The sequence below is a fragment of the Pinus tabuliformis genome, chromosome 6 (genome assembly GCF_031772625.1).
Source record: "Pinus tabuliformis cultivar Carrire ecotype Pingquan chromosome 6, CPIR1, whole genome shotgun sequence".
NCBI classification, from domain to species: domain Eukaryota; kingdom Viridiplantae; phylum Streptophyta; class Pinopsida; order Pinales; family Pinaceae; genus Pinus; species Pinus tabuliformis.
Window position 1 is genome coordinate 643,961,620 of NC_142292.1, and position 25,338 is coordinate 643,986,957.

Here is a 25,338-nt window from a genome sequence, read left to right on the forward strand (position 1 = left end):
CAAGTCTCTCTTCAACCATTCACCGCCATGCCATATTCAAAACATGAATGTGGGATCTCATAGAATACATTAATCCAAAACCATCTAGGGCTTCGAAAGCCATCAACCTCAACCCATCAAACAATGATTCCATCCCATGATCGGACATCACAAAACCATCATTAGATTGGTCTCTATCCAAGCCCTCTAGGGCTTCCAATGTGTTTTTCCAACCAAGGCTTCAAGTACAAGTAACTCAACCCAGGACTTTTACTAGGCTTTGAGATAATTTTTCCAACCCCAGCTTCGAGGACTAATAACTCAACAAACCAAGGGCTTCAAGAGTGTTTTTCCAATAAAGGCTTTGAGGACTAGTAAATCAACCCAAACTCTTATAGGGCTTCCGAAGTGTCTTCCAAACCAGGGCTCTGAGGACTAATAACTCAACCCAAGCTAAGGAGACATGAGAACCAACCAAAACAAAAAAAGGAAAACAAATCCATAATCACCATGGCTATTGAGGAAATAGGAAGGCTAGGAAATCCACTATCAATCCTGACCATCCTCCATGCCAATGATAGATGACAACCAAGAAACTCCATGAATATACCATATCTGACAAAATGAGTGAGTAAAATATATGTGTGACTTCGTACCTAAAAGAAAAAATTGGTGTAGCTGCTCATCTTGATGTCCTCTTGTGCTTTCAAGTAGTTCCTTTGCCTTCTTGCTCCAAAAATCCAAGTATTCCACACCCTCGAAGAGTGCTCCAAGAAAATTCTATGTATCTAAGAATAAGAGAGAGAGAAAGAATAATGAGATAGCTCCAAAACTGAACTTACCAAAGGTTACCAACTAATCCTCATGAACTTTTTTATGAACGAGGCCTCTATTTTGATCATTTTCCTCATCACATGCAACATGTGGCCTTTCACCTCCCTTTTCTCCTAATTTCCATTATTTTAGTAAATAAATGCACCAAAATACCATTTTTCCCTTCCAAATCCTTATCCATTGCATTTTCCAATTTACTTAGCCATTAATAACTAAATGAAAACCCACACGAGGATGCCTTCCCCATCATTCATCTTGGAATAAGTGTCCCATCAACCGTGATTATTATTTTTTCCTTTATTAACTTTTATTACATGGAATTTTACTTTCAGGGCTCGAGCATATCCCTATTTGACAATTACAACAGAAACATAAATAACAAGAATTACAAGCTCTCCTAAGAGGAATAAAACCATGAGAAAACGTGGCCACATAAGTATGTAGGGCTATAGCCTAGAAATTGAGGATTTGTGCTTAAGAAGTTACCACCACAATTATCGGAATTAACAAGAGAGATAGAATGATGAATCAAAGTTAAATTGAGATCTAGTTATTATAACCACAAGGACTACAGTAGCAACAATAACAATATATACTAATATAACATGGAGAAACAGAGAAACAACCATTGGGATATAGTTGAATCTAGTAATGAATAGAGTGGAGATGATATATGGGGTGCTTCAATTAAAGAATGAAATCTGAGTAGTTCTTGAGGCCACAGCTTTGGTCAAACGCGATGTGGCAAAAGAAGGATAAGGTTAAGGCATCTATTTCCATCTCGGAGTGAGGAAACAAAGCCTTGCAGAAAAGCATTAGAGCCAAGCCACCAAGCCCAATGGAGACACAGGAATGGTAAACTAAAGTAATACTCTCTTATGGCTTTCTCACTTGAATCACAACCCTTGATTAATGAGTGCACATCCCAAAGCGAGCTACATGCCAATGAGGAGGTCACATGCATCCATGTTACCTAGTACCCTTCAATAGCATTGAAAATATACTTAAAATCTATACTTTTGTGAGGAAGGTTATCATAGATTCAAACTTTAAAATATAGTGCCATAACCAACTAATGCTCCTTCTAACAAAAAAAAGTATAACAATTCAAGCTATACGAGTAGTGGAGCCAAGATGATAAGCATATAGTGATAAATATAGTGTAACCATAGGTGAGTTCTCATTGGTATAAGAATTAACATGATTATAATAAAGTTTACATAAAGCATAATTTCTAATTTTGTAAAAGCCTATAGAGGTGCACTATAAAACCCGTCTTAACACATTATGCATATGAATTATAGGCATAAAACTATAAAACTAGAAGTAATAGTTATTGAAAAAAATTGATAGTAAAGTGTGGAGTTGTGATAGAAACTTTGTTATAATCCCATAAAAGCATAAAAGTAACCACTCAGTTAGTATAATAAAGAAAACTCATAAACAAAGTCCTAACCTAACTCACAAATAGATTTAATAATAAGGATATATAAGTTCATTCTATTCATTCCATGTTTCTTTATTGGATTTTGTTAATCATAATTATCTATAGGAATTTTTAGGAATTTATAACACTTAGCAAAAAAAATATTCAACTCACTTTTGCTATGGAATTTTAATTATTTAAATTTTGTTAGGAATCATGTTTTTAATGTATGTATTCCATATCGAATATTATTCATTTTTTCCTAAATATGTTCAAGGAATCTAGTTATTTTGAATCTTATTTTTAGTGCTAAATTAAGAGTCCCTTTCTAGTCTTAGAATATGACTATATTATATATAATCTCATGCATTCATTATGATCTAAGAAAATAGATTAGTCAACTATATGTATGTATATCATACATGTATTATTCTACTATTAATTTTAAATAATTTATGGTTCTATTATGTGAGAATTAGATTAGTATCATTTCTATATAATGAAATTTATCTATGCAATTTATAAAGGGAATGTTAGACATACTCTACAATTTTAATTAATTTAATTAGCCAAAGATAATTATTTAACTTGTAACTAATTCATAATATTATGTGTAAACTCTCATATTCACAATAAATGTTCTATCTTTTGCATGCATAATTGTTACCTACAAAACAAATTTACAAACTTAACTCAAAACTAGAGCTACATCATTTTTTTGTGAAATAAAAAAAAAAACCCAAATGAAATGTGTTTATGGAACTCAATCCTACATCAACAATTATTTTTTCCTTTTTCAGGTTAAAGTTCAAATTTCTTTTAACAAAAGCCTTAAGAATTATATTGTTTTTGCAATAAGCATGAAAAAACACCCCTAAATAAAAAAAGTGTTGACCTTGGATCAATGTTTTTTTGTTATAATTCCAATATTTTTTTTAGCAATCACTTCAAAAATAAAATATCATGAGTCAAAACTATAAAGTTATAATAACTTTTGACAATAGCCTTCAAGATAACTTAAAAAAACCTTAAAATTCCAACAATTTTCAACCATGGAGATAAAATAAATATCATCCTTCTGAAAAATATTAAAATTTTGACATTGTTCAACCATGGTTAAATATAACATACCACCACTATCAAAAACCTTAGAATTTCTACATTTATTAGCCGGGAAATTAAATCCTGATATCATGACAATAAAATATACTAAATTTCAACATATTTTGAGACTAAATATTATAAGTAAAATGAACCCTAAAAATGAATACCTAAATCAAAGACTCATTATACCAAATGTTGAAAACATAGCTCTTTTAAAATCTTAGTTTAAGTCAACTTGGCACATTGCACCAAAAATAGTTAAGCTTCACTCATTCCAATGAACATTTAAAAATCATCCATCAAATTGGGTTCTTGTTAATCAAAAGCTGACACAAACCTTGCAACAAAATAAATAAATAAATAGATAACTAAATATAAATTAAATAACAAAAGAAAACAAAACCTCATTATTTGGTTACAAACAAAAACTTAAAAATGTTATTATGATGCATGCCTAAATGTCAAACTAAAATTCTTCAACTCACATGAGATTTAAAAAATAAAACCAAATTACCATATTAAAAGGAAAAAAAAAAAGATAAAACAAAATTAACATATTAAAAAAAATAAACATGACCTAAAAGGAACCAACATATATATAAATCTCAAAAAGTTACCAAAATAAAAAACCAAGAATAACTTTTCTTTAAAAAAAAAAAAAAAATAACACATGAAATAGGAAAATTCAAACATGAAAAAATAAAAAAATAAAATAGAAAAAAACACTAAAAACTTAAATGGAAAAGAAAAATAGAAGTAATAGTTATTGAAAAAAAATGGATAGTATAGTGTGGAGTTGTGATAGAAACTCTTTTATAATCCCATAAAAAGAATGACTCAGCTAGTATAATAAAACAAACTCATAAACAAAGTCTTAACCGAACTCACAAATAGATTTAATAATAAAGATATATAAGTTCATTCTATTTACTCCATGTTTTCTTATTGGATTTTGTTAATAACCAAAAAAAACCAACAACTTTTCTTTAAAAATAACCAAAAATAACACATGAAATAGGAAAATTCAAACAAGAAAAAAATAAATAAGAAACATAGAAGTCATAGTTATTGAAAAAAATTGGATAGTAATGTGTGGAATGTTTATAAGTTTATTCTATTTATTCCATGTTTCTTTATTGGGTTTTGTTAACCATAATCATCTATAGGAATCTTTAGGAATTTATAACAATTAGCCAAAAAAAATTGTTCCGACTCACTTTTGCCAAAGAATTTTAATTATTTAATTTTTGTTAGGAATCATATTTCCAATGTATGTATTCCATATCTAATCTTATTCATTTTGTCTTAAATATGTTCAAGGAATCTGGTTATTTTGAACCTTATTTTTAGTGCTAAATTAAGAGTCCCTTTCTAGTCTTAGAATATGACTATATTATATATAATCTCATGCATGCATTATGATCTAAGAAAATAGATTAGTCAACTATATGTATGTATATCATACATGTATTATTCTACTATTAATTTTAAATAATTTATTATTATATTAATCTAGAAATAGATTTTATCTATGCAATTTATAAAGGTAATGTGAGGCATACTCTACAATTTTAATTAATTTAATTGGCCAAAGATAATTATTCAACTTGTAACTAATTCATAATGTTATGTGTAAACTATGATATTCACAATACATGTTCTATCTATTGCATGCATAATTGTTACATACAAAACAACGTTACAAACTTAATTCAAAACTAAACTACATCAATTTTCTTTTTATTAAAAAAAATTAGCAACCACATTAAAGATAATTTTTTTTGAAATAAACATATAAAAACAAGCGAAATGAAAAGTGTTTATGGAACTCAATCCTACATCAACACTTGTTTTTTCCTTTCTCAGGTTAAAGTTCAAATTTCTTTTAACAATAGCCTTAATAATTATATGGTTTTTGCAATAAGCATGAAAAATACCGGCTAAATAAAAAAGTGTTGACCTTGGATCAATGTTTTTTTGTTATAATTCCAATATTTTTTTAGTGATTACTTCAAGAATAAAATATCATGAGTCTAAAAAACTATAAAGTTATAATAGCTTTTGGCAATAGCCTTAAAGATAATTTAAAAAAACCTACACATTTCAACATTTTTCAGCCATGTACATAAAATAAATATCATGAATTTTGACATTGTTCAACCATGGTTTAATATAACATATCACCACTCTAAAAAACCTTAAATTTCCACATTGATTAGCATGGAAATTAAATCCTAATATCATGAAAAAAAATTACCCTAAATTTCAACATATTTTGAGACTAAATATTATATGTAAAATAAACTTTAAAAATGAATACGTAAATTAAAGAGTCATTACCAAACGTTGAAACATAGCTCTTTTAAAATCTTAATTTAAGTCAACTTAACACATTGCACCAAAAACAATTAGGCTTCATTCATTTCAATGAACATTTAAAAATCATCCATCAAATTGGCTACTTTATAGTCAAAGATTGACACAAACCTTGTAGCAAAATAAATAAATATAAATTAAATTACAGAAGAAAAGAAAACCTCATTATTTGGTTCGAAAAAATACTAAAAATTGTTATTGTCATGTCAAAATGTCAAACTAAAATTCTTCAATTCACATAAGATTTACTACCTAAAAAAAGATAAAACAAAATTAACATATTAAAAGAAATAAACATGACCTAAAAGAAACCAACAGAGATATATAAACTTAAAAAAAAACAACTTTCCTTTAAAAATAACCAAAATTAACCCATGAAATAGGAAAATTCAAACATGAAAAAATAAAACAATAAAAACATAAAAAAAAAAAATAAAATAGGGAAAAAAAGTTACAATTTATATATATATATATATATATATATATATATATATATATATATATTTATATATGGCAAGATTTTTAAAATATATTCTAAAAAATAGAAACAATTAGAAATTAGAAAAGTGACATTAAAATATATAAGACTTTAAAAAATAAAAAATAAAAAATAGGGAAGAAAAATAAATAAATAACACACACATAAATTATTGACTTCTTATGATGTTGATCCTCTTAACGCTAGTGGTCCATGGTACTGTAGAAAAACCTATTTATAAACACACACAGCCTATTTATAAACACAAAAAAGTGAAAATAAATGTCTATAATAAAAATTTATATAATAAAGTGTTTTGATGTTTATTATTTATTAATATATATCCAATTATATTATCTCATCACTAAACCATCAAAGTAAAATAACAAAAACACTTAAAAAAATTAAAAATATTTACCAACGATAATAATAATATATATAAAGGCTTAAGGGATGGGGCTCCATGCTAGAAAAGGTGCGCATGCATACCCTTTCTAGTAAAGGTTTACTACAGCTAACAGAGTTAGCAGCCCTCTGACAATAGTCCCCATCTGTCTCCCTGTGTCACGGTAAACTGTTCTCCGGCGGTCTTGTTGGTGGTTCTCGGCCTCAACCAAGATAGCATGGATTTCGATAAGGTCGATTACTCAATGGACCCGTATCCCGGTCAGCCTATCTTTCGGACCCCTAACCCCAACCCTTCAAGCTCTGTATTGCTCCCGCTTATAGTTTCGGTTTCCCCTAGCTCTACCCCATTTTTCTCTCTACGTTACCATATTGGATCCTCCTTACAATTTGGCTCACTCTCCATTGATTCCCTTGGCCTTGACTACCCTCTTCTTTCACCCAGAACTTCGAACTTGCTCACTATCATTACACCTCCATCGCCATCTTTCGATCTGTGCCCCCCAAGAATTCTTCCGCACCCATCTTGAACTGACTCCTGTAATCCATCAAACCCTAACGCACTTCCTTCATGATGCTTTCAAGCCCCCGTGATTAGGGTTAAAGCAGTGGCACAACAACATCAAGAGGGTAAAGCATCCACGGATCCATTGCAAGGACATCCATCAGCGCCGCGGACAGGGAAGCAGAAGGTAAAGTGTTTGAAAACCACCTCAAAGTATCTCATCATGTCATTTTGAGAGTACATCGTGATGGGAGAGGTTGCGAATAAGGCCAACAGTGTTCTGGTTGGACATGTTGCAGGAAGGGCTTACACAACAGAAATAATAACAAACTAGGTCAAGGAAATTTGGGCAGTACACTCAAAGAATTGCTGGAGGTTCAAAATCTACCAAGGGGATGGTTTGCACTGCATTTCTCTAAGGAGGACTACAGAGACCTAGTTCTTGCGAAATACTAGCACATTGAGAAGGTGTCGGTCCTCCTTAAGTGCTAGAGTCCATTATTTGATCCAGAGAGGGAACAAATAGGTGTCGGACCCATCTGGGTTCAATTACCAGGTCTCCCTCTTTAATATTGGTCTGAAGCAGTTTTTGTAAGGATCAAGAACGCACTTGGCACATACGTAGACTACGATAAGACCTATTTTCAGACCAAGAATAGAACCGTGGCTCATATCCTAGTATATTTGGATACGCAGGAGGGCCTGGAAGAGAAAATTACATTAAAATTGAGGCATTACACTAGAATCCATATCCTAGACTACGAGGGGGTCCCTTTGTGCTGCAGAAGATGCCACAAGGTAGGGCATATCTACAAGGAATGTCTATTGATCATGAAAACAACTGATCCTTTGAGCACACCTTCTACTCAAAAAGGCAAAGCAGCAGCTAACCAGACCAGTACTCTGGTATCGGCTCACAGAGCACCAGAATGGGTCAGAACCTCCAAAGTAACGGAAGAGCATCACACGACTCCATCGCCTACAATGACCTGTGGCAGTGCTAATGTTGGAGAGGCCACAAGAAAAGCAAGTACTACTCTTTATCCCCTCCCTATCTCAAATATATCTTTTGTCTCATTTGCTTACGGTGCATCATTAGATACTTCATCTGCTATGTACATGTCTCCCTCCATTCCCTGTGCAATCTCCTCGCCTCCTCCCATCATCTCCACCACCTCTCCATCTGTTCCTTCTCCCCATCCTCCCCCATGCCATCGATCATGGATCAAGTGGCACTACCTCATCCATACAAACTTCAATCCCGATTCATTTCGGAAACCCTAAATCCCACAAGACTAGGTCTCACCTTCCATCGTGCACTCATTCAATCGACTTGTGGCCGTAAATCAAACCTTTCAAAAGCTATCTAGAAGGTCGGGGCAGAAGTAGTCACTAGAAAACAATCCACTCTTGAAGGGGTTCTTAGAGCTATGAATATCCCTGGGAGGGTTCCACCATGAAATGGCTATCGTTCAATTGCAGAGGCATGGCTAGTGCCTCCAAAAAACTAGCCCTGCGTAGCTTATTTGATATCGAGCCTGCAGATATTATCATGCTATAAGAAACCCTGGGGAATGTCGAGCTCATCAATCAAACTATAGCATCAATAAAATCCGGTTGGATATTCTTCTCTCTTGATGTTGTGGGTAGATGAGGGGGATTAGCCATTGGATATGACCTGCGCTCCATAAAAGTATCAGCACCCTGGGGAGGATCAGGGTTCATTGGGATGGATATTTTCTCTGTCGACCTAGGTATGAACATCCGGGTCATTAATGTATATGGACCATGTAGGCAGAGAGATCAATTCTAGCAGCATTTCCTTAATATTGAAATCGCCGTTGTTGATGAGATGGTCATTGAGCGTGATCTAAACCTCTCCTTAGGTTTTGGGGAATCCTGGGGATCGCAAGCACAAGTAGACCCTCTCTCTGAATTATTTAGGGATACAAGGGAGCTACCCAACCTGACAGATATCCCTATGATCAATACCTTGCCCACATGGAGAAATCGAAGAGTTGGGGATACAACTCTGGCTAGAAGGCTTGATCGATTCCTCATTAGGTGCCTTTGCTTCAGTAGCTCAATAGATATGGACAATGGGTAGGGTTCAAAGGTATTTCAAACCATTCCCCAATTTATTTGGAGATCCTTGGACCTGAAGCCACACCAAAGTCCCCATTCAAATTCAATCATGTATGGCTTCAAGATCTAAGATATATCAAGATGGTCTTGGACTATTGGAAATCTCATCCCATATCAAGTCACAGATCATCGGTTGAAGGATTGTGCCACATTGTAACTCAGCTTAAACACCTATCTGTCACCTTGGCCAAGGAGAAAAAATTGAAGGATGACCAGACCCTATCAACTATTGAATCTGAATTGAATTGGCTTATGGATGACAACACCAAGGGATTTTCATTACAAAATGAGAAATCACATCTCATTGAGCTCGAGAAGAAGCAAGATAACATTCTCAATAAAAGAGAAGAAACATGGAGACTAAAGAGTAGGGCAATTTGGCTACAGGCTCATAATGATAACAATTTTTTTTTTCAGAACTATGCAAAGGGAAGAAAGATAGCTAATACAATCTGGAAAATGCCTCTTCCAGATAGAGGTATGGCTGACACCTTTAAAAATCTATCTCTTTTGGGCACCACACACTTTCAGAATCTATACAAATCTCCTCAAGAGACCAACCTAGCTCATATTATACAAGTGGCTGGCTATTTCCCTAGATTTGTAGAGGAGGAGGAAGTGAAAGAACTCAATTCACGAGTAACATCTGTTGAACTTGAGCGGACAGTTAAGTGGTTCAAAAATGACAAAAGCCCTAGACCGGATGGGTCATCTATTGAGTTTTATCTCGCTTTCTATGATCTTTTGGAACACGACCTACTCAAATTTGTGGAGGAGTGCAGGACTACAGGAAAATTGTACAATGCCATTAATTCCACTTTCATTGCCCTCATTCCCAAGACAGATTCCCCATCATCCTTCAAGAAGTTCCACCCCATCTCTCTCTGTAACTGGCTCTACAAAATTATCTCCAAGATCATAGCCAGTCAAATGAGACCCATTCTTTCTCATCACATTTTACTTGGACAATTTGCCTTTCTTCAAAACCGACAGATCCATGAGGCCATTAGCACTGCATAAGAAGATATTCAGTCTATTAGATCCAAAAATTAAAAGGTATCATTCTTATGATTGAATTGGCAAAAGCCTTTGACCGAGATAGCTGGCTATACATCAAAATGCTTCTCATTCACCTGGGATTCCCGCACCTATTCACCTCTTGGATCATGCCGTGCATCTCCTCAGCTTCCTTTAGTGTCCTCATAAATGGCTTTGCCTCACATTTTTTCCATTCTGAAAGGGGACTAAGACAATGATGTCCACTATCCCCCCTCCTCCTCCTCATAATCATGGAAGGACTCAGTCGGTTAATAGATCATGAAAAGCGAAGTGGCAGAATGTTCGGCCTAAAAATAAATGATCAGTGCTATCTCACACACCTCCTTTTTGTTGATGATGTTCTGATATTTTTGGATGGCATCATTTGAGACTCGATAGCCTTTGATAGGCTTCTATCAATGTTCTCTAGGGCCACTGGTATGCTCGCGAACCATGGTAAATCTACCATCACTCTAGCTCATACATCTATCCATGAATCTAAATTTTCACAACAACATTTCCCTTATTGTATTCATCCTCTTGATCAGGGTTTCAAATATTTGGGCTTTTTGGATATGGATGGTAATTAAATTAGAGAAAAGGCTAACAAATTAGTGCCACCACTTCTTGTCCAGAGCTGGAAGACTTGTGCTTATTAAATCTGTCTTTGAGGCTACCCGTGTATTTTGGATGGCTTTAGTCCGGATTCCCAGACGAATACTTGCTCATCTCCAATAGATTTGTAGCAGATACCTTTGGAATGGTAGTGAGGACAAGAGAACATTTGCCTGGGTCAGTCGGAATACGATCGCCTTGTTCAAGAAATTGGGAGGATGGGGACTCAAATATTTAACCCTTTTTGCTCAAGCCTTGGCCGCAAAGACGGGTTGGACCCTCTTCATCAAACAGAATCTATGGACATCTATCTAATATCATAAACATATTTGGCCTCTCCAAATCATGGACTAGATAAGGTTGCGAAAATGGACAAGGATTGGCATTTCTTCGGTCTAGAAAGCACTCATCCACTCTCTCCCACACATTTGCAATCATATGGCATGGAGGATAAATGATGGCACAAAAGTGCAGATTGGTTTGGACCCATGGACAGGGGGAGGTGGGCGCTTCCATCTTCCAAAAGAGATCATCCTTCACTTAAATCAAAGAGACATCAGTGTGATTTCTCAAATAGCAGATCAAGAAAATACCACCATCTTCACACAAGCATGGAAATCTGCAATTCAACTCAACATTCCACCTCACTCGCAGCATTCATGGGAAAATTATACTTCCACATTGCTTGAGTCTCATATTCGAATTAAGGAGGGTTCGGATGAAATCATGTGGTGCCTAGCAGAAAATGGATCCTACTCACCAAAGGATAGTTACCTGAGTTTGCTACAAAATAGAAAACCAGAGCACATGCAAGATAGGTGGCAGGCCATCTAGAAACTCAAATACCCTCCCCAAACCAAACTTTTCTTTTGGTGTATTCTCAACAACAAAGTTCCCACTGAGGATTCCCTTACACACAGATCCATTCATGGACCACACTGGTGTATTCTGTGTAAGGAAGCCTTCGAATCGACTGAGCACGTGTTTCTTAAATGTGAATTGACAAACAATTTGTGGAGATCTATTGCAGTTGAGATTTGCTTTTTTGGAAATTAGGAAGGGGATAACATCATGCTAGCGTGGAAATCTTGGTAGAGCATTCACTCGGGATCAAATTTACTTTGCCCCCTTTGATCATCTGATGGGCTATTTGGATGGCATGGAACAAAATGATATTTGATGACTGTGCAATGAGATGGTAGTGCATCACACCAAAAATAGTCTACTCATATCTTGAGTTGCCCGAATATATAATGCCACGACCACGCATAGCTCTAGCTCCCGAACCGATTGACCATTTCATCCCATCGGCATTCTTAGATGTGGAAGCCCAACAACATGGGTGTGGGGGTGGCTTCCTTCTTTACCTCACTAAATATCATTATTACAAAGTCTAGGATTGTGCTAAGGAACGAATAAATTTTCTTAACTAATCACCCTTCGCCATTTATTACATTTCTCACTTAACCAAGATTGTAGAAATATTCAGATCTTCAGAGATTACAAAACTATTATAAATTGGTTCAACAATATCACGAGCTGTCATGCACACACACTTACAAACACTTACAAACATTTTGGATGAAGTGAATATTTTCAAATCGCTATTTAATTCCATCATTTGTCATCATATTTACAGGGAACATAAGGAAACATAATGACATCGCTGAAGACCTTTCCAAGGAGGCCAAGCTACTTCCGAAAGGACAATTGATAATACATGAGCAGAGGGGTACTACACATTAGCAATATTATCACAAACCATACATAGATGAGACATATCATCGGGTTTATGGAACCTAATTTTTTATAAATGTTTGTCGGTTATATATTATGCTTTATATATCATAGTTTTTATTTATGAGATCAACTTGAGTGGTGTATATATTCTAGAACTCCGAGTTTATGAACATATAAATTAGACACAATTTGGCTATCACCCTGAGTGGTTATTATATTGTGTGTTACAACTATTACAGGAATGGTTTTTGATGTTTTTTCGACATAACAAAGACAAGTGATGCATAGGCTGTCAAGCATGGGCTATATATAATTTTTCAAAACTAATGAAAGATTAAGATTTTTCCTTGGAAAAAAAAAATAAACAAAGAAATTATCCAAATATTTACCAATGGTAAAAAGTATGTTTAAAAACTCAACCACATAGATACAGATTCATCCCCATTAATGTATAATTTCCTATCCAACCAAAATAAAATAATCCAATAATCGCATTACTTTAACTGCAATAATCCAAGCTTTAGTTTAACTGCACAAATTATAAAAAAAAAAAAAATATGCAAATGAAATCAGTAGTACCCAGAGACATGTATGGCAGGAAGTTCGCGAGTGTTCATTGCAATATACTACTTATTTTGGCACTGGAGGTTCCCTTTTTCCTCCTTCCCAGATATAGTCTGGGTGGATGTTAACCCCTGGCACGGGTCTGAGAAAGACACACTGCGGAGAGTGCCTCAGTGGATATTCTATCAACTCCCCATAGTCCATGTAATAATCCTCTACCACCCCACCCGAACTCTCCATCTCTACGGCCATAGAATTTAGATTTGAAGTTGGGAGTGCAGCAGTTTCTGTAGTCTCGGTCGGATTACCGCAGTCATGGAGAGGTTCAGGCATCACGGAGAAGCAGGAAATATCGCGATCTGCTACATCTGATTTATTACTGCTTCGTTGCCCATGCTGGATTTGCTGATTCGTATTATTTTGTGAAGTGTCGACTGGAGTACTGCACTCATGGAGGTGAGGCATCAACGAGAAACTGGAAATCTTAGTATCTGTGACTGGTTGGTTATCTGTTACGCCTAAATCCGCCGTACCTACAGAGATCAAAGTTGAATTATCGGTCATATTTCAGTTCGAAGAATACAATTTTTCGGCCGCTTTTGCTTTCCATAACGCATATTACAGTCGTCTCAGAGATGTGTATCAAACCTCAGGGTTAAGGTTAATAATGAAACAAAACTCTAGGGTGGTGGTGGGAGGAATGAGGGAAGAAAATATTTTTAGAGCAAGAGATCAAGTTGGAGGAGGTGACAAGGCACTTACATTCTCAGTTGACACTAGCAGCTACGGTTCCAGCTGTTGCTAACTTTGGAGAGTACATACTATTTAGGGATAAACCTGGAGAGGTAATGCTTGCTATTGCAGGTTGTCTTAATGAAATTTCAAGGGTTAGAACTCATCAAATCTTTTATAAGGAATTTACGAAGGCCTGGAATTCTTGGTAAGAAATGCAATTTGAATCAATTGTACCTAAAAACACTTGTATTGAAAGAAAGAACAGCAAATCTAGTTTTTCGAAATTAACTAACTTGTTCTTGTTACCCATCTAAACTCATCCTTGGAAGAAAGCTTCCAAAGCTACGTAAAACTAGTCTCTTAGGATTCGAATTGTAGGGACATATAAATAATTTGTGATATCACAAAATGAAGATGATCATGATACCTTCTTGAGCATTGATATTCATCAATTTCATTCTATGTGTTATGACTTTAGTTTGACATCAAAGACCTATTATTTAATCTTGACATAGAAGAGTCTAGTTTCAAAATTCCAAGCACAGCCCCTAGAGTCACTCCTAATCCCGTTTTAATGAAATAGGGTGCATGGTTGAGGCAATCCAATACAACATGAAAAAAATTATATACCTATTCATGGTGTGCACTTAACTAGTGGAGATGAGCAGTAAAAAGGGAGGAAAAACACTATGGAAATGAATGGAAAATAGGAAACTAAGACACAACTACAACCGGAGTCAATTCCCCATTGAAAGAGTGATAAGAGCATGGGTAGTCCTAGAGATCAAAGGAAGCAAAACTCCTAAAAAAATTATTGATTACATGTCTCATCAAGTTGGTATATGTGTATATGAGGAGAGTAAAGGCAAAGAAAACTCATAACTTCATGCAACATTTATAGTTCATGAAAGACTAAAACAAAAAAGGGATTATCCTTAAAAAAATGTTGAAAAAAGCATAATAGAGGAAATTAGGTCCATGATTAAGACTATTTCCCACCTCACTAGGGATATCCTAATAATGATAAAGGAAATGGATTAGGAAAGAAGGAACAAGTTCCAACCATCTCTTCAAATTTATTTGTTAGTTAATTGAACACACCAAAATACTTCAATGTTGTTAAGGAATGAGGTGAGAGTGAGTGGTGAGGGCTCAAATCCTATCAAGATCAAGTATTGTAACAATTTTCCATGGCAAGCAGAAGTAGATTACCACCACAAATTCCTATGCCCCTCTTTAAAATACTCTCCTACCACCATCTCTAAAATAGATTATACAAATATTGAATCTAGGAATGATTTTTTTTATGAATGTGCTCCACACTAAGGAAAGTGGAAGCGTTTGGGTCAAACTTGAGGTATTCCATTCTATCAAGTTTGAGTGGCAACACATCTCCATGAAATTAAATGGTATGAAGAAGCATAAACCTTATAGAAATGATATGCAAATGCATATAATTGAGCTCCCATGAATAATCTCACATACATAAATTGTTTCTAATGATAAAAGAAAGTAGTGTCCAAAAGAGTCTTCTTCAACTTCTTCTTCATGAAGTTGAAGAAGAGACAATAGAAAGAGAGGATTTATTGAATTTGATCAAAGATATATGATTATCAATTATTTTAGGCTAAAATCTAGTGGATGGGGTATCCCATATCAATGAAGTAGGTTTTGTTATGGAGGAAGAATTATCAAATATGGTTTCCTCGAAAATAAAGCATGATATTCAGAGGTCAAGTAAAGCAAGGCCACATGAAAGAGAAAAGCTCAAACACCTAAAAAAATTGTTTAGAGGCTAAAAGAAATTTGCACTTAGTTTTCTTTATGGTTACCAGGGAGAAGGATTTGATTGATGCTCTAAATGATATGAACCACTTAATGCCTAGTTCTAAGTATAAACCAAGGAAAGCAAAGGGAAGGGATATTTGAGTAGGAAGGATATTGGATACCATTTTGATAATCCAACTAAGAATTACAAACAAAAATAACCAAAGCAGGATGAAGAGGATAAATCTTCAAGTGCTACATATTATCCATCACTTTCTTCAAACAAATAAGATACTAAGAAACATTATTCACCTACATAAGGAAAGGTGTTACAATAATAAGTCAATTAAGGGACAAGTTATCCAAAGGTTCCTTAGGTTCACCTACTAGCCTTCCAAAAGAATCAAGGAATCTAGGTGTTCATTTAGGGAAAACTATTGGAAGCATGTGATAGAATCATAATTATGTGGGAATAATTCAGAGAGGAGATCTGAAATTGGAAACTTTAAATGTGGACTAGAAATTGGCAAGGTTAAATCTCCCAAGTGGATGACTTGTAATATATGCTCCATCAAATTTGGTTTTGTCCAAGAATCATCTTGTAATGTATATAGAAATCTTACTTCCTTTTATCATATGTGAGGGAATTTTAGGTGCCATGATAAAAGGACAAACCTCCAACATACTTCATGCATATAAATATGAGGTTGAGAATGATTTGTGTATTTTTTTAGTTATCGTACACCTTAAAAGGAATATTGTTGGGTGAAGCTTGTAGAATAATCTAATGATATTTCTTAATAAGCTTCTTATTGGTATGTATTTGTGAGACATTATGGAGTTAAGTCAAAATTCAATAACAAGTGATGGAGGAAACACTATTGAGATTATTAATTATAATTTTAATCATTTAAATATTAGCTCTATCTCTCTTGGAAACTTTAGAGAATGAGTTAAAATTTGGGTACAAGAGGACAAGTGGTTCCCTAAGGCTTTGATCTTTAGTGGAGGGAAAAGTGTCCAAATTTATTTGTACTTTTCTCCTAAAGTGACTATATAAGTGGTAAAGTCAATTTAATTTAAAATTGACTTTATAAGTGGTAAAGTCAATTTAATTTAAAAGTGACTTTATAACTGGTAAGGTTACATTCTAAATTAAAAGTTACTTTATAAGTGGTAAAATTACATTCTAATTTAAAGGTGACTTTATTAATGTGAACGAAGAACTAGAAAGTGAAAAAGTGACTATGGAAATAAAAGACTAACTCGGTCTTTATGTAAGTGGGTGTGTTAAAAAGCACAATGTGAGAATTAAATGAACATTTATTCTCATCCCTAGATCTAAGTGAATCTTAGCCATTAGAGCTTAGGGTAACCCAAAAGGTCATTTAGAGAAAAAAAGGAGAAGAGAAGACGAAAAAATCAATTCATTCTTTCATGAGCATTTGAGATAAAGAGAACATAAAGCAAGGAGAAAATTTCTGGGCAATGACGAAGTGAAGGAGAGCAAAAAGAATACATTTCAACAAATCTCGACAGCAACATTTATTGGCATGCATCCCAAGGAAAAATCATACAGGAGGAGAAAGGCATAGAAATCAAGGAAGAGGGACAACACATAAATCGAGGAAGAGGGACATGAGTAAGGGCATCAATTTTGAAGGAGATTTGGGCATGAATTTTGACACAACGATACTGTTGAAATCCGTACAGTCCATATAGACAATAAAACAAGTTTTAGGCACATTTTTCGAGGCAGGTCGTACAACATTTAATGCTATTTTACTGCTGTAAAAATTTCTGTTTTGGATGTTTGCTCATTGGCACAATTTTTGAGGTGAAGTTCAAGCACGAAAATTGAGATAAGCTGTAATTTGTGGTTGCCCAAATTTTTACTGTGTATTTTAGTTTTTTTGTAGAAGAATTTTCAGAAATAAATAAGAGCTCTCAATCTAGTTTTTCCGAAGAGTTGTAGGGGGTTTTTCCAAGGCCACACTGACCAAAAATCACTGTGTTATTTTCTGTGTGTGGCTATGATAATTTTGTTGTGTTTTATTTCTGCAATTTTAGTGGTTGTGAAATCTCTAAATTGGCATTTTCATAAAGTATTGTCATTTCCAGATTTTAGAATTTCTTATCATACTTGGATTTAAAACTAAATGCATGGACTAATAACGAAAACTGACAACTGCAGTGGCGGTTGAAATTCTTCATGGTATCAGATCTTGGTTCACTAAAAAGTGCAATTTGGGACAACAAAGTTAAAATTACAGCAAGCTGATTGTTACATAGAAAATAGAAACCTTTACCATAGATTTGAAAATTTCAGTTTGGTAGGATAGTGAAATATGTCTTTGGGTTTGAGGGTTGAATACAAGTTGGATGGGCAGAACAGCTACAATGCATGGAAGGAGAGAATCCAGAGCATATTTGAGGAAGTAAAAGTCTGGGAAATTATGGTAAATACTACACAGAACCCAGGAGTACTACCTTTTGATCCTGTAAAGTTGGCATAGTTTAATAAAAAGAATGCTAAGGAAAAAAGATTGATTATGGAAGGAATCAAAGACCATATCATTCCTCATGTGAGAGGAAATACTTATGCACATGACATGTGGACAACCTTGGCCAGTCTTTACAAGAGCTCAAATGAAAATAGAAAAATAATCCTAAAGGAAAAACTAAAGGCCATTAAAATGGCTAAGACTAACAGTGCTACAACATACCTCAAAAAAGATAACTTGAGTGAGAGATGATTTGGCAGCCATAGGTGAGATCATTGCACCCACTGAGTTGGTGAGGTTTGCTTTTAATGGTATTTCGAAGACTTAGGAGAATTCTGTGGATGGAATTGTTGCATGGGAAAACCTTCCCAATTGGAAGAGGTTGCGAGAAGATTGAATTCAGAATGAATTCAGAAAGAACCATCTTGGGGTAGCCAAATAGGTGGAGGAGGGTGAAAATGTGGCATTGTTAGCGAGAGGAAAGAGGGGTAGAACAAGGAAGCAAGTTTCAAACTGTAGGGGCAAAGGAAAAGGTAAAGGTAAGCAACAGAACAAGGAGAAGGACTATTCGGAAGTTAAATGTTGGGATTGTCAAAAGTTGGGACACTATGTTGTTGTGTGTCTGGAGAAGAAGAACAAGAAAAGGAAAGATAAACCCATGGAAACTTCTGTAGAGATAGGGAGCTTATCAGAGAGCATTGATGGAGAGTTTGGGTTCATAGCTTATCAGGCCACTAGAGCAAGAGCACCTACCATACAAGTTCAGAGGGAGTGTGCATTTCCCACTAGTAGTAGGGAATCTTCTATTATTTGGTATGTTGACAGTGGCGCTTCCTGCCACATGACAGGATTCAGAGAGTACATCTTAGAGCTTTCAGAGAGTAATACTAATGTGGAGGTAGTACTTGGTGATGACAACGTTGTTAGAGTAGGTGGTGTGTGGACATTGACATTTGATAGGGGACCCAAACCTCCCTTGAAAGTGTCAAATGTTCTATATGTGCCTGGAATGAAGAAGAATGTGATATCTGTCTCAACACTTGAGGACAGAGGGTATGATGTATTTTTCAAGGGAGGGCAAGTGCTTATATATCCTCAAGGGACTCTAGCTTCTTCAGCTAGATAAATTGGTATGCACCATGCCAAGGTGTACATGTTCTCATTCAAGCCCTTGATGGCATTGAGTAGCAGCACCTAAGACACGACCAACAACAGATCTAGCAATTTAGAGTTGTGGGAGATTTTTCACCGCACGATGGGGCCCATGTATCATGGGGCCTTGTGCCAAATTTGAGTTCTAATCACCTTGATGTATGTAGAGGATGTGCTATGTGGAAGTTTTCGCGATCCCCTTTTCCGATCAGTGACAACAGAGCGACTAGGATCCTTCACTTCGTTCATATTGATGTGAGTGGTCAGATGTCTCATGTATGCTTTAGTGGCTATGAGTACTATGTTTTATTCATTGATGACCACTCCATGAAGACCTGGATTTATTTCTTGAAGACCAAGAGTGAGGTATTCAAGTGGTTTCAAGAGTTCAAAGCTCTTATGGAGAGCTACACAGGTAGGAACATCAAGGTCCTCAAGTCGGACAATGGAGGGGAGTATACCCTTGGTGAGTCTGTTGATTTTTGTGCTAAGGTATGTCTAAGGTTGCGGAGAGGAAGAACAGATCCATTGTAGGGGCTACCAAAGGCATGCTTCATGGTTGGGGGTTACCTATATTTTCGTGGTCAGAGGCCTGCAGAAGTGTTGTGTACTTGGAGAATAGGAGTACACATTGTTCCTTGGGGAATGTGACTCCGAAGGAGGCTTTTCTCGAACGAAGCTTGATGTTAGGAACTTTCATATCTTTGGGTGCCTTACATATTCCTATGTCCCAAAGGAGAATATGATGTGTCTAGAGCCCACTACACACAAGGGAATGTATGTGGGTTATAGCGAGACCTTGAAAGCTTATTAGATTTATATTCCTACGTAGAGGAAAGTGGTTGTCAGGCAGGATGTGAAGTTTGAGGAGGAGAGATATTTTAGGAGGTCATGGGAGCTAGAGCATCCAAAGCCACCAAGCCCTCAGGAGCAGCTTAGTCAGTCACAGGGATCTTGTGGTTAGGGATTAGGAGGTACAATGATTATAGTGTCAGGTCCATCAGTGAGTGGCTCTCAGAGTTAGGTGGGTGGTTCTTCTGGCAGCATGTGGGGTAGTTAGCAGAGCAGTTCACAAGGTTGTGCTTCAGATAGGAAGAGTAATTTCAGGTGTTGTTTTGGGTTGGTTTCGGCAATTTTGTTGTGGATCAGCTGGAAACAATAGTTAGTTGAATTGAGCTCAGCTAAGGTAGAGTATATGGCTACTAGATTAGCTAGTTATGAGGCCATATGGCTTCGCAAGGTGTTGTTTGGTCTATTTGGTTAGGCATTGAGACCTTGAGTAATTTACTGTGATAATGACAGTTGCATAAAACTCATGGAGAATCCAGTTTTCATGACAGGTCAAAGAATATTAAGGTCAAGTATCACTTCATTAGAGACTATGTCCAAAAGGGAGTTTTCAAGCTTCAGTACATTCCCACAAATGAGCAAGTAGTAGACATTTTTACCAAAGTCGTACGATGAGGCAAGCATGTCTACCTCGGAGACAAGATGGGAGTGGTGAGGAACACTTTCCTCAGTAAGAGTGAGTGTTAAAATTTGGGTACCATACGACAAGTGGATCTCTAAGCCTTTGATCTTTGGCCCAGGGAAAAGTGTCAAAATTTGTTTGTACTTTTCTCCTAAAGTGACTTTATAAGTGGTAAAGTTACATTCTAATTTAAAAGTGACTTTATAAGTGGTAAAGTTACATTCTAATTTAAAGGTGACTTTATTAAAGTCAATGAAGAATTAGAGAGTGAAAAAGTGACTATCGAAATAAAAGGCTAAGTAGGTTTTTATTTAAGTGGGTGAGTTAAAAAATAGAAGGTGAGAATTAAATGCAAATTTATCCTCATCGCTAGATCTAAATGAATCTCAGCCATTAAATCTTAGGGTAACCCAAAAGTTCATGTAGATAATAAAAGGAGAAGAGAAGAGGAAAATATCAATTCATTCCGTCATGAGCATTTGAGAGAAAGAGAAGAGAGAGCAAGGAGAAAAATTATGAGCAGTGAGGAAGTGAAGGAGAGTAGCAAGAATACATCTCAGCAAATTTGGACAACAACATTTATTGGCATGCATTCCAAGGAAAATCCATATAGGAGGAGAAAGGCACATAAATCGAGGAAGAGGGACAACAAAAAGTCAAGAAAGAGGGATAGAAGCAAGGACACTAATTTTGAGGTAGATTTGGGTATGAATTTTAAGGAATCTGTACTGCTGAAATCTGTATGGTCAGTACAGTCTTGACAACAGGTTCTGGGTACATTTTTCAAGGCATGTCGTATAATATTTAAATTTGTTTTATTTCTATAAACATTTTTGCTTTGGATGTTTGTTGATTGGCATGATTTTCGAGGTGGATTTCAGGCATGGAAATCAAGATAAGTTGTAATTTATGGTTGTTGGAATTTTTACTATGTATTTCAATTTTTCTGTAAAAGCATTTTCGGAAACAAAGAACGGCTCTCAAAGTAGTTTTCCCCAAGAGTTATAGGGGGTTTTTCCAGGGTCACATTGACCAGAAATCACTGTTGTTATTTTCTGTGTGTGGCTATCATAATTTTGCTGTGTTTTATTTCTGCGATTTTGGCAGTTGTGAAATCTCTAAATTTGTGTTTTTAGAAAATATTGTCATTTCCAAATTTTAGAATTTTTTATCATGCTTGGATTTAAAACTAGATACATGGAGTGATAATGAAAACTCATAAATGGAGCGGGGGTTGAAATTCTTCACAAAATGAGTAACTTTCCATTTACAAATTCACTTCCATGTGGAACTTAACCCTCTAAAGTCTCCCTAGTAGTTAGTACTCTATTTCATATAACTTCTCGATTTCAATTGTTCATGATATATTATAAAGAATATTAAGGTTTCTTTTAGAAGAAACAAGAGGATCATGGGATCTTCTTAGTTTAGGTGTTCATATCACTATTGTGATATTCGAGGATAAAAGTTACAAAGGTTACCATGCTCTTTGTGGCCCAAGAAAATATCAAGAAGAAAAATAAAAGCTTTCACAAGAAAAACTATAGGCCTAGAAATATTTTCTATTGTCTCACTTTCACGAGTTACATATTTTAAAACAATGAATCTACAAATGATTCATGTTCATCCTCTTTGGAAAAATATTGACCTTTTTCTTATGGGTGTTTTACATAGAGTTAGCTAGAGACTATAGAATTTGGACAAATTCATTTAAAAATGAGTTTAGTTTTATTCCAGAGGATATTCTCAAAAGTTACTTTGAATTGGTGACGGAAGAAGGAAAATAGACCATGGAGAAACCTAATTGGCAATTGCTTGAAGACAAGGAATGTGAGAAGTGGGGGACTATGAAGGGGGAATATATTGTCCTCTTCTAACTAAATTTCCCAAGGGAGGAAGAAATAGTCTATCTAACTTGGAAGTATATAGTAATTTGTAAAGGGGGGAACCCATTATTTTATGTTATTGGGCTAACATTAGATAAGTTGGGAAACCAAAAAGGGAATTCAAATAAGAAATTTCCAACTAATTTGGAAACAGATAAAAAACTCACTCCTTCCTTGGAAACATCTACGAGTAGAAAAGACACAAACATCTAAAAAACTAGGAAGGAAGGAAACATCTCAATATATTTTCTTCATCTAATAATTTTATTTTTTTTACATAATATATTTTTTTGCTACAAATTAAATTAAGGGAAATGTTTGCATTGTTTATAAAATTTCCATCTCTCTTATAATAACACTCTTGTATTTTTCTATATATTCTTTGTTATTATCTTTTCTTACATCTATATTGTTAGTTATTTTCTAGATGAATTTCAGATATGTAGGTAGATCAATTGGTACGAGAACACAATGTCTTGGAAGCCATGTGAGGTGTTTCATTTTATTTTTTTATGGTAATAAATTTCAAACCATTAGGTGGATGAAAATCATGTCCCCAAGTCAAGAGCCCCCAATTGGTGACTCACCACTCCATGAATTAGTTGTAGCTCTTCAAGAGATAATTATGTTGCTTCAACAAAAGCTTCACTCGAGGATTGCTAGATACACCCTTACCCAAATGAATGGTGAGGCTCTAGATTCTTGGATTTATATTTTCTTCAACTATTTCACAACATGTCCAACGATGGAAGAGAAAATGAAACTTGAAATCGCTAGTCTAGAATTGTGTTGAAATATATAACTAGTTTCGATCCTCATAATGGCGTATGTAATAGTAATTTTATGTATCTAATGAAAAGTGAACAAATAAACTTATTATTTTTTTTTTCTCAAGGCATGGGTTTCATGCTTAAGAGAAATTTGTTTTTAAATAAAGCACCCATTGAATGCTTCTAGGTCTTTCATAGAGTCAATTGAGTCATTGGCATGTATTGAAGAACCATTTAAGCATGTTACATATTTCAAGGAAAAATTTATTGAGTCAAAAAAGAGTCAAAAGAACCTCCAAGACCTCATTATGGCACAAAGATCAAGCCAATGTCAATACATAAATTTGTACCCTTCATGAGCTTGAGCTTATAAATAAGAAGGAATTCCACCCCATTTTCACTCCCACTAAAGAAAGTTGGATATCCTAAAGATAGAAGCTTGAAAAGGACTAAGAAGAAGAATACAAAGATAAAAAAATTTGGGCCCCCCTCTCTCTCTTTCGTTAGAGTTCCTACATTTTTTGGGCTAGACAAAATTTTGCATTTTTTGGGCTAAACAAACTTTGAAGTTACGTCTATGTTGAGAAGCTCCAAGGTCAAAGTTTTGAAGCTACAAGGTCAAAGATGTGAATTTTCAATGTCAAGGCTCTGAATATGCCACTTGATCAAAGTTGTGAAGTTTCTAGGTTGAAGCTATTGAAGTTGCATCAAGGTTGAAACTATTGAAGGTGTTATCTCGAAGTTGTTGAAGTTAGCAGGTCAAAGATGTAGGAATTATTGTTAAGGTCATTGTTTTTGGAGAAGTTTGTGGAAGGTTGAAGTTTGCTAGTGGAAGGTGTGTGAGGAAATACCATAAAGAAGGAAGGAGCACTTGGCCTTGGAGGGTCTTTGTCAATGGTCATAGGTCTTTGAATTCATCAATTGAAATTTTATAAGACAAAAAGGATTCTCGTGGGTTTTCTTGTTAGTCAGAGAGGTTTTGGCCCTTGCTCCCCAACGCTTATATATTTTTTCCTATTATCTCATTGTTATTTATGATTTGGTAGTTATTTGATGATAAAATTAGCTATTGGTTTTGCATTTGTGAATGGAGAATTTAATTGTGTGCAAGTCTATGTGTATAAGTTGAAGAAGGGAGATTGTCTGATATGCTTCCTTGTTGAGAAACCTTTTGTAGCTTTGTGATGCATTTTGATGCATTACAAGTGTCATGACAGCTTCAACAAGTGATGTTTCTAATCCATCTTCCTTAGCAAGAATCTTTTTATTTAGTGATGTTTCAAGAGCTTAACATCACGAGAGATATGGTGTAAGTGATGAATGAAGATAGGAAGGAGAACATTATACTTCAAGAGGAGTTGATGGCCATGAAGGAGGAGAGGAAAGAGCTTCTTGAAAACATGCATGAAATGGAGATCCAAATCCATGATTCCAAAGGAATCCTAGGCAAGTATGTGCATGAAAATGAGGGATGCAATTCAAGTTTATCTTCAATTTCCTCTCAAAACAAATGTTTTTGTTCTTTCGAAAGACACACTAGAGGAATAGGGTCCAAATTATTGATAAAGATGGGTTATTAAGGTAAAGACTTAGGCAAACATGCACAAGGCATAGTTGAGTAAATTGTTGTTGAGCAAAGACCTAGGTATTAAGGCCTTGGTTATGGACAACATGATGGAGAATTCTCCAAAGCCAAGGAGGCATATGAAGGTGTTCCAAGAAGGAATTTAATTACATGTTCACTACCTCAAGCTTGTAAAGTTTGTGTTCATGAGGAATGCAAAAGTTTTATACCCACTTTGCAAGATGATGCTCATAAGCATGTAACTATTTGAAATGGAAAA